Raw genomic sequence first — 11,433 nt, 5'->3', positions numbered from 1 at the left:
GTTAAAAAGGGGGTAAATGAAAAAGGCTGATTTTTGGAGAAAACTATACATGAATATTGTTACACTACATTTTATATTTATATACAACTGTCAAATTATTTTATTAATTTGATATTTCAGAACGTACCTTTGGTGTTCTTTACGGGGCGAAACGATACAGTTATTAGATATAACTATGCGTTTAAGATTGGATGATAAATGTGATAATCTGTGAATTCATAAACGATTATATATTATTATTATTATTATTTAAACTTTTCTAGATTCATTACATATTTATTAATATGTATAGTATAGTATAGTATAGCTCAATTGCTAGTATAGAAAATGTTTTGCAAAATCGTTTTATTATATTGAATATTGTGTTCATTTGACTATTGATCGACTTAACCACATAAAATATTCAACAAAACTGGATTTGTTTGCATAGTAATGATTTTTCTATATAAATGTCAAACTACGGTTTTATCAAGGTAAACACCTTGATCTTTTATTTTTTTTATTACATTTTGGATCATATCACTTGATTATCTGTTGATAATTGCGTATGTTGTATTTACATATGTACCTACCTATTTTTTTTTTAAATCGTGAGCCAAGTTGAGAAATCGTTTGCATTACTTTTCCTCAGACATTGTTTATTAACCAAAATTACGATAATTTATTTGGTGTGGAGGCACAACGGCACACGGCGGGCCTTAAGGTTCTATCCTCTAAATTGTTGGCCTCTGGTCTATAGACTATATAATAAATATTCTATATAGGTACTACGTTCAAAGCTACTTGGCGCTGTTTCTCGTTTGTTTGTTTCAGTAGGCGGACATCTTCGGTAAACTGCTAGAAAACTGCAGACTTTCGAATCAGCATCTTTTCGATTATAGGTATTAGGTACCTATACTTTCTGAATTCCACTGGCCAATCTTCCCCGTTGACGATAAGCGTCCATCCTGTTATGTCGGATATCTCAGCAGTGTATGAGCGACATCGTCTTAGTCCTAACTCCTAACCTAACGAGATTGGATCGTGTGCATCATGAGTTAGGGTTCAACTTTTAATTGCCTCATCTTCTCTAGAATCTTTTCTCACACCACCCTGTTAAAGGCGCATTCTTAAAAGCCGACTTCTGTGCTAAAACTGATAAGTAGTATTAGGTAACGTGTTTTTTTTCTGTCTATCAGAGGCGAGTACTGGCTGCACAAATTTACCCAGTCTGTGGCTTGAAAACGCGTTCGGTGCCATGCTAATAGTTTCCCGAAGTACCCGGTATATAGGTACCTATATATTTAAAATGCACAGTATATTTTATACTATATGATAAGTATAACTGTTAAACTGTCTTAATTTTCTCTAAATGTTTTTTAAAGATATTAAAAATAGTAAAAAAATCTTTAATAATCGTTCATTCTTCATTGTTCACCTTTAAGTTTTAATATTGTATAGAGACAAATAGCTGAATATATAAGAGTTATTATTTAGAGGATAATACCTACATACCGATGTCGATGTGTTGTATTTTGTCTCCATCTTACAATCGTGCAACATCAAATCTGCGTTCGGCAGAACTAATTCTGCGTTGCAATATCTTTAATATTATAAAGTCAGTTGACATATCAAAAAACTTAAAGTTAAGAATGTGATATTGTTATCTGTTTTTTTTTTAAAGTATTTTAATTTTTAAGCAAAATATGCAATTTTTTACGTAGTTTTATTAAATATAAAAATTGAAATATCGTAAAAAAAACTAAGTATGAAATTCGTACTACGAATACTGAAACACAGATAATGTTTTTAATATTAGTTTGATAATAAGACAATTTACTCAAAGACAACTCGAACAGCGGTTATGATCTGTGATGTCATTTTATTATGATTGACGACATAGGTAGATGACATAAGTATTAGGTACCAGGTACTCCCTCATAAAACTCTTTCAAATTAAAATATCTAGAACAAAAACTGAATTAGTGTAAATCATAGATAATATTTTTACATTTGAACTTATATTTAATAATATGTTGATTTTCTATAATATACAATTAAAACAAATAAATGTAAACACGTGTTACACGTAAATTTATTTTATAACAATATGTTTTAAATATGGTTGTGACGGTATTCTCCATTAGACATTTTCTAATTTTAATTTAAATCATGTACCTATTGTTATTTTTAGGTATTCAGATAATCTGAATCAGATTAAATATGTATTTTGGATACAGGATGTTTCAATTATTGTGGCTTTTTTAATCGAATAACTATATTATAATAGTTGAAAACAAACATATTTTGATTAGATAAGTACGAATATACTATAATTTATAATATTGTGTATCGTATTTCAGTTTTTCAATTTTATTTTTTTTTATCCCAAATTCTGGCATAATAGATATTTGTTTATTTTCATATACAAAAACAACAAAGTTTTAATGATTCAATTATTATTACTTTTTTTCTATTAATCAATTATATTTTTCTATTTATTATTTAAAGACTAAAACAAAAATTATATTTTGATTAAAGTAAATTGCAGTTTACGTTTTAATTTTACAACAATTTTTTTTTTTATTAAACTCACTGTTTCAAAAACAATAAATAACTTAGGTATTAAAAAAAATCTTAGGAGTCTTTCTAGTTTCTGTTGTATGTCTATAAAGGATATCGTATGAACTATGAAGTGCACTCGTCATTGAATGAGTCACTATACTACTATGCAAGACTGGGTAAGTTAACGATTTTTTTTTAACTCGTTAATAGTTAAGTTATTTTAAAATAATTGAGTTAAGTTAAGTTAAAAGTTAATTATATTTATTTTGTTAACTCGTTAAGTTAAACGCGTTAACTTTGAAAAGAAACGTAACTAAACTTAATTTAAAGTTAAAATTTTCTAATTTTCAAAATAAAAAATTTCAGACACATAATAATGCTTATTAAACAGTTTTTTTTATGCACAAGAAAATTACTGGGGATATTTAATACAAGATTCTTCATCAGTTAATACGTGTAAGTATAACTAGAGGTACTATACGCAATGACATTTAACAAATATTTAGATTTATTTTAAACCTATTTATACTATTTATAAACTTATAATGCTCATTGCCCGTACATCGTATTACTAATAGTAAAATTAATTATTATAATAGCAAAATAAATGTATCACAAATAAAAACTCAATAGTATAGATTCACCGTCTTCGCCCGAAATCTTTATTTTAATGCAATAATTTATGACAATATCACATTTACGTTATGTATTCACCATAATAGTATAATACTATAATGACTTACTCAATGATTACACATCATATAGTCACTATACAGTAGAACAGACGAGCAGTTATCTACTTCCCCCTTTTTTTTTAAATCTGTATAAAAAATTTTACAATTCCGAATATGTCGATAAACTATAGATAATTATTCTATTATTTCACCGTCTTAGCATAATAAGGTCAAGTCCTGATAACTTGAACTTTGATAACTATACTAAAACCTTGATTACTAATTTTTTCCTTGTCCCTTGGAATGTTTACCTAGCTCTATATGCATTTTTATGCATTCAAATTTTTTAAATATCGAGTCTTACTAATATTAAAAAACATATTCCACGCCCACATTTCGTTTAAAAAATGAAATAAAAATCATTTCATTTATATAGGTAGGTGTTTAACGATGAAATTACAGCTACACAGCCTATTTAATAATAATAAAATGTGAAGGTATTAAAATAAGTTAAACAAAAATTGTTAAAAAATTGTTTCATTGTTTTTTAAATAATAAACCGTAAAATATAATTAAAAAATAACCTAAATAGACAAAAATGACTGAATAATAAAAAAAACTCATATTTATATAATACACATACTCCCCCACCGTTTAAAAATTCTGTGAATGGTTCGCGGCACTAAAGCATTTTTTTTTTATATAATTTTATCGATAACGCCGATCTTTTGGTGTTTAATGAACACACCTTTAACACCACATTGACCTTGTTTTTCGTGTTCATGGTTACCAAAAGTTGTACAATCAAAACATTCGTGTTCGACGAACAATCGCTTTACTCTTTAATTTTTTTATCAATTTCTAGAAAAAAATGGCGTTCGTACAAATATGTTGCATAAGTAGGTAGTTATATTCTACAATGTTATTGTCATTGTATAACACAGTATCTATATATCTACGATATATAACGATTATTTTTTTTTGACAGAGTATTGGATAATATATATAAGAGTCAGCATTAAATTTTTCTTGCATGACACAACTATACTGAAATATATATAGATAAACATTTCTGGAGAGGAATAAATTATACGTATATATACATCGTTCTAAATTCCAAGAATTATAATTACATATATCAATCATCATCACGTCATAGACCTCATATTATTACGGTATAACAATAGATTTTCGGGGGTGTTATTACACCCGTTTCTATAATATACTATATTTTAGTAAAATATAATGTCAAATTTCGATTTACTGTTATAAATTATAAATAATTATACCTATAATCCATATGTGTAATCATATAATCTTATATTATGCACATTGCACAATGCCACAATGTAATTACTTTCCTTCATAACATTAGTCATTACTAAACAAATTTTGGAAAATTTATCCTTCCATAAATTCATTCTTTTGAGTTTTTATTATGAATCGTGCAGCAACAATTCATGTGACTAATGACTGCAGACTATACATTATTACCGTCAATAAGACACTATGTTTGAGTAGATAATATTGTATTAATATCAGTATGCAATTTGCATTATTAAATGTCTATGATGGTCGAGGGTACATATTATTATAAATACTTTTTACATACACACATGTGACTTATGAATTATAAGTTATGATAAAATGCAAACAATAATTTGTTTACCACATCAATACGTTTTGATATATATACCTAGTACGTAAATATTATAATTATTACAATGGCATAAACGTAGAAAAGCCTTTAACTCCGTTTCAAACTAACTGTACAAATATAAAACTATAATAGTTTTAAAATGTTGACAAATAATCCAATCATTAGAAACATTAAACAAAAGTTGTACAAATTATTTATAATCTAGATAAATACATTGAAACTTCTCTTAACAGGCATTTCCAAACAGTAGGTATATTATCAATTTCAATGACTGACGTTGTTCGGTATTTAGTTGTTTCATTAGAGTAAAAAAAAAAAGGAAATAGGTACCTACTATTTTAAAAAAAACTACGGAAATCGCTTTGTATTAGCATGTGTTGAGCGTACCTGTCTCGTGTTGACTCGTGTAATGGATACCAAATACCTAATATCTATTGGAAAAACAAAAATTGATTTTAAGAATATATACATCACACATGATGAAAAACAAAATCATACAGTGAAGACACTGAAGAAAGTCTGTATGGTTGTCTTCTACAAAATAATACGCAATTTCGAAGAATTTTATCAATATAATAATTTTCTATTCAAACGAATATATTCGATTTGTAAGGTTTTACAATTTAAATTAGGTAATACAGTTATAGGACTTTACTATTTTTAAAATGTTTAAATAAAGTAAATGTAAAATCTGCAACAAAAATACGCATATTTGTGTACGTATAATTTTAAATTCATATTTTACCAATTTTGTCCCTATATTATGGAAGAAATCATTGGCATTTTGATTTTTAATACATTATTCATTATTCACTTTTTATACAATAATTGATTCAACAAATATTCTTAAAAAATCTGAATGCATTACCATGTATTTTACACTTTATTAAAGTAATATATACTTATCTATAATAATTGCGCTGTTATTCACAACATCGATTTATTATGACACAATACACATACCTATATTAAGTAAGAATTTTTCACAAACGCACGTTTTTAAATATTTTAATCCTCAATAAATGTAATTTATTATTTATTTAGATATACATATAGTTATCATGATTCACGTGTTTCATATTTAATATGCAATACGTAGCCATAGCGTGTGCCCTCACTCCTACGGTTATAATTTTTTCTTTATCATTATTTATTTGCAATAGATTAGCTCAACATTTATTATTGATAAATCATATAACAATTAATTATTAATATTTAATAAGGGATTGTCAATAGAACTTTCATTTCGTATTACAAATATACCTACTATAAAATATAACCATAAGGTATTAATTTAAATAATTAAATTTTTGTGCGGGAAGTATTGTGCATATATGGTTTATAATTTATATAGTTAAAAAATAATTTATAATTATTAGGTCTAATAATATTCTATATTTTAATAGCATACTATTATAATTAGTTTTATACTATTCAACTATAGTTAATTATTAAAATATGTATTGTAAATATTATAAATTTGAGATTAGTTGTAATTATATAGATTACATTTCAATATATTTATTATTATTATACTTAAATGTTTAAGAATTAAGAATAGGGAAAATCAATCATGTACATTTCAAGTAAAAAGAAAGTCTGTATATATATTATATACCTACTATATAAATATTAATACATGTTGTTTTAAATAATCGGAAAAAATACAAATAAATTATAGAAAATATTACTCAAAAGCAACTTTCAATTTATTGTTTTTATTTAAAAATATATCAATTATAATAGGAACTTGAATATTTTCGAATTATTATAATAATAATTATTTATTTTGTAATAATATTATATATTATTTAAATTAATGTTTTTGGAAAACATTAGTTCAACCATCATATCAACATTCAACACAATATGTATATTTTAATAGAAAAATAATTATTAATAGGTACTAATAAAATAATAATACCTACTATAACATAATTAAATTATAAAATAAAATTAATATCTTTAGTCTTTAGACACTCTGACCAACACATTGTCTCAGCTAGGAATCGTGTTTTGTGTGAATTGATTTATCATTGAAATCAAATTTAATATACAAACTAATTGATGACTATAGAGTATAGACAGTAGATACATTTACGAAATTTAGTATACTGTAAACAGTTGAACGATTGCCCTGGTTCTTAGTTAAAAATAATGTTCTAAATTCTTATCAAAATTAAATAGGTAGTAAAACTGAGTAATTAAACAATCCTAGTTCAATACAACACGTTTTTATTTACAAGGGCAATCAAATTGAAAGGAAGAAACTGCCAGTCACCAAAGGGGTGAAAAAATATTGACCCGCCTAATATAATATATATTATTCATAAATTCGCATCGTAGTCACGCATGTCCAAGTCCAACTAATAAATTATAGGCGATCATTAATAAGTAATGACTAAGAAGTAAGAAAATTGTCAAACTTTCAAAATGTTTGAGGACAATATTTAATATTATCAAGATAAGGATATTTTTTAGTACATATAGTTTTATGCTATAACTTCCTAAATTATTTTCTTTAACACGTATGTTATTTTTTATTCAGTGATTATATTTTAAGTGAATAAAAAAAAAGAGAGTTACTTATATTATGTTAAATTTCAGTTGTAAATAAAATAAAAATAAACATAAATCTATCTAATATAAACAGAATATCTAAATATATATAAATTATATATTTTAAAACCTTTTTAGTCATGTTTTAATTTATATAGTAGATTTATATGCATTTAGAGACACACCCTCAAATAAAATATATATAGACATTAGACACCGACGTTAATACGTTATAAGTTATAACACTTTACAACTTACCTATGAAGTTATGAGTATAAAGTTATATATTCAATATACTCCTAACGGTGATGGTGTTCTACTTCTTGCGGCTTGCATCGTTAACCGACGACCGTCGTCATTACTCTGTAGCTGTAGCTTCATCATAATTTGTAATTTTAAGTTTCAAAATATCACTCAATATATGTTTTTTCTTATGCATTGTACATTTTTTAATGTTTGGTCCAAACTTCCACTAAAGAATAAAGATTTACGTTTTATTACTTAACAATGTAGTTGCTGTGAGATTTGATAACCTCGTGATGTTTGTTTAATGTGTTTATATAGGTATAGTTTTGTATCCACGTGGATGTGATTCGATTAATTTTGATTAAAATAATATATGAATCATATAATAAATGTAAAATCCATAATATTTTAAATTTTTAATCAGATAATAATTAAAAAAATTGTTTGTATTAAAATGGATAAAAATCGGAGTTCGTAGCCCATTCAGCTCCCGTTTTACAAAAAGATGAATTTCTAAACGGGTCCCGTCAAAAAAGGTTTTACGAGCAGGTAAATTTCCAAAGGGTTCCGATTTTTTTACAACACAAATTCATTTTCATTTCATACAGATTTAAAACTGTCTCAAAAAAGGTGTGATTAAACTTGTGTTGATGTAAAATAAGTAAATTATTAAACTTTTTAAAAATCATATAATACCTATATTAATATTATTGTGATTTTTTTATTAAAATAATATTAAATTATAGCTTTAAAACTATGAAAAAAAATGCATATATATGTAAAAATATAAAAAAAAATCATACATTGGGCAATTTTTTTAGGAGTAATTTTATTATATAATCCATACGTGTTATTTCACTCGATGGAAATTTGTCAATAATGTTCCTAATGAACTCTTGTTTTTTTGAAAAAAATTAGGTATACTGAAATAACTTTGAAATTGAGTTAAATTTTTTTTTCTACGGTAGCGGTTTGAAAATAAATAAACAATAGACAGGAGCCGTTTGAAATCCGACAAAATCGGATACTAAAAAATGAAATTGTTTAGGAAGAAATTTGATCAATTACGGGTGCCAGGACGACGCACCTTTTAACCGCATAATATATTAATGATAGCTATTGGTATTATATTATCGGTCGCATTTCTCATATTACACACATTGATGTATATAAGTATATATTTATGTGCACTGTGCAGGTTGTTGATATTGGTCACAATAATTTATTAGCTATATATTTAAAATTAGTAATATAATAAATATTAAATATACAGAAAAATTTCATAATTATAAATATATAACATAATTTTTATGAGTTTATAAATTTAAACAACTAAATAAATAAAAATATTTATTTTTAAAGATTTTTATACATCACTACTCACTATAGTAACACTTTTTATCTTGTTAAAGTAATAAAAATGTATGTTTTTTGTAATTGATCAGACAATTTCATGGACATATTTTTATGGTTAAATATCCTATCCGCGTTTCTTTCTTCATAATAGTCTAAACATAATGATAATGTATTTTCATTTTTTTAAAACAATTTAATACAAAAAAGCTTATTACTCAAAATTAATATTTTGATTTTTAATAGCATAGGTACATATCGAAAAACAAAAAAAAATACTATACTAGAAAATGACACAGCGAGAGGACCTCTGATCGTTAGATATTATAGTTTATAACTAGAATTTTAAAGCATATAATAAGCAACTAAAAAAAGCACACGGTTGTTTTAAAAAAACATGTCAAAATTATCATAAAAATTTGAAATATTAATTTAAATTTAAAAAAAATATAACTACTTACCATGTATTTCCCTAGATTTTCAGTTGTGAAACTGACTCTATTATCTGACAGAATATTTTATACATAGAAAAGAAACTCTCTACATCCACTGAAGTGATCGGTGCATACTTCAAACAAGAAGTTTCAAATTACAACACTAAACCTTAAATTTTTAAATGGTCGATATCCATATTATATAGGTACTGAGCCCTATATTATGTAGATCGATAATCTATAGAGTATAGGTACATTTAATAAACAAGCCGATAGTGAATACAATAATAATTTAATATTTGCATTCTGGGTTTTTACATTTTTCATTATTTTTTATTACAATAGCATATAAATAGTATAGCTGGAATAATTGGAAAAAAAGCAAAAAAAAAGCATTTACATAAAAAAGCAAAAATAAATTGGTTTATTTGGAATTAGAATGACGTGAAACGAATTTATGTATAAAAATCAGATTTTTATCACATGTTTAAAAAAAGAAGCATACTATGCTTTAAAATCCGAGCCCTATTTATAACTATAGTTAAAGGTATTTTTTTTATTTTTTTTTTGTATAAGAAGGTAACTATTTCTCTTGTCCGTGTATGTATGGCAGTGGTTGAATTGGAAAAAAAAATAAAGATGGACTCTAAATGTAGTTGAACAATTAGCGTTCCAGAGCAAATTAGTCTAAACGTGACCCTTGGGGGACTTCGTCCTGTGAGTGGATCTGTGACTATATTCTTAGATGTGCTGCAAATCAAATAACTATTATTTTTATCATAGGTATATGTATTGATTTAAAATGTATGATCAAAAAAAATACAAGGAACTTTTAAATTGTATTTATTAAAATTATTATTTAAAAATTATAAATAACAGACATTTTTAATCTTTTATAATTTATTAGATTCCATAGTGATAAGTATATAGTAAATAAGAATTTTCTTCAGCTATTTTTATTCTTATAGGACAATTTTCTTCAGTTGCAAGTCTTTTTCCTTTTTTATCCAAGATTCAATCCATTTTGTTGTATTTATTTTTTCAACTGGTGGACCAACAGCATTTATGAACATTAATGATGAAATATGTTCAGAACTTAGAGTATTCCTTTTTGGAGATACTATCTCATTCATAGAACTGAAGGCCCGTTCGCATTCTGATGAAGATATTGCAATTGTTTTAATTGCAGAGGTCAAATTTTTGAGGTCTTCTATATTTTCTATTTACTATATTATTAATACAGCGTAAATGTTCTTCATTTTAATTCCTTTCTTTTCTTTTGCAGGATAATATCGATAATAATATGGGTCTTCAATCTAAAAAAGAACCAATACGTAACAATATTATTTCTAGTTGCAAATTACCAAAAAACATTATAATAATTACTCACATCAATAATACAAAAATTGTTCATTTCATCGCCTACCTTCAATGACGAATACTGTAGATAAATGGTTTGTTATTTAACAAAATAAATAAACTTTTCAAACATCTATTATTAGCCAAAATATAATATTATTCTTTTAAAAATTTTATTTACGTAAGATTTTTGCAAGTGAAAAAAATTTAATTTCCTTTTCCTTGAATAAAGTTGTCCGCTTATAGTACATATTAGATTTACGTTTTAATATGCAATAATTTGCCTAAGTCGTACCGACAGAACTGTCGAATATAAAAAATTGCAGACCACAAGATTTGGTGTGGCGGCACAAAAATGGCACGCAATAATGGTGGGAGGACAGAGACGTGTACGTCGTGTGTCGGGCCCAACCGTTGGAAAAAGACAAAAAGTTGTCACTTGTATAGGTCAACGGTCTGGCTAGCGACATAGCTATCGCCAGACGAACTGTCACCGGACACTGGAGGGGGAACTTGGTGGGCGCTTTTATCTACGCTACACCGTGGTGTCCGAAGCGAGTATATATATATAATTACATGTATAATGTATATCTACATGGCAGAA

The 11,433-nt window shown here is 25.8% G+C and overlaps 2 long non-coding RNA genes across 2 annotated transcripts; one reads left to right on the top strand and one right to left on the bottom strand.

The window, feature by feature from the left end:
- Positions 1-1,774: 1,774 nt before the first annotated feature.
- LOC126551463 (uncharacterized) lies at positions 1,775-8,832 on the bottom strand. Its single transcript, XR_007605361.1, has 3 exons — positions 8,531-8,832; positions 7,696-7,909; positions 1,775-1,944 (listed from the first exon to the last, which is right to left on the bottom strand). It is a non-coding gene; the product is annotated as an uncharacterized LOC126551463 (long non-coding RNA).
- On the top strand, positions 2,901-10,964 carry LOC126551460 (uncharacterized). The gene is made up of 3 exons (XR_007605358.1): positions 2,901-3,000; positions 10,439-10,675; positions 10,756-10,964. It is a non-coding gene; the product is annotated as an uncharacterized LOC126551460 (long non-coding RNA).
- The last annotated feature ends 469 nt before the right edge of the window (positions 10,965-11,433 follow it).

Source organism: Aphis gossypii, chromosome 3 (assembly GCF_020184175.1).
Source record: "Aphis gossypii isolate Hap1 chromosome 3, ASM2018417v2, whole genome shotgun sequence".
Taxonomy (NCBI): Eukaryota; Metazoa; Arthropoda; class Insecta; order Hemiptera; family Aphididae; genus Aphis; species Aphis gossypii.
Note: the sequence above shows the minus strand (reverse complement) of the source record. Positions and strands in the feature narration are given on the sequence as shown.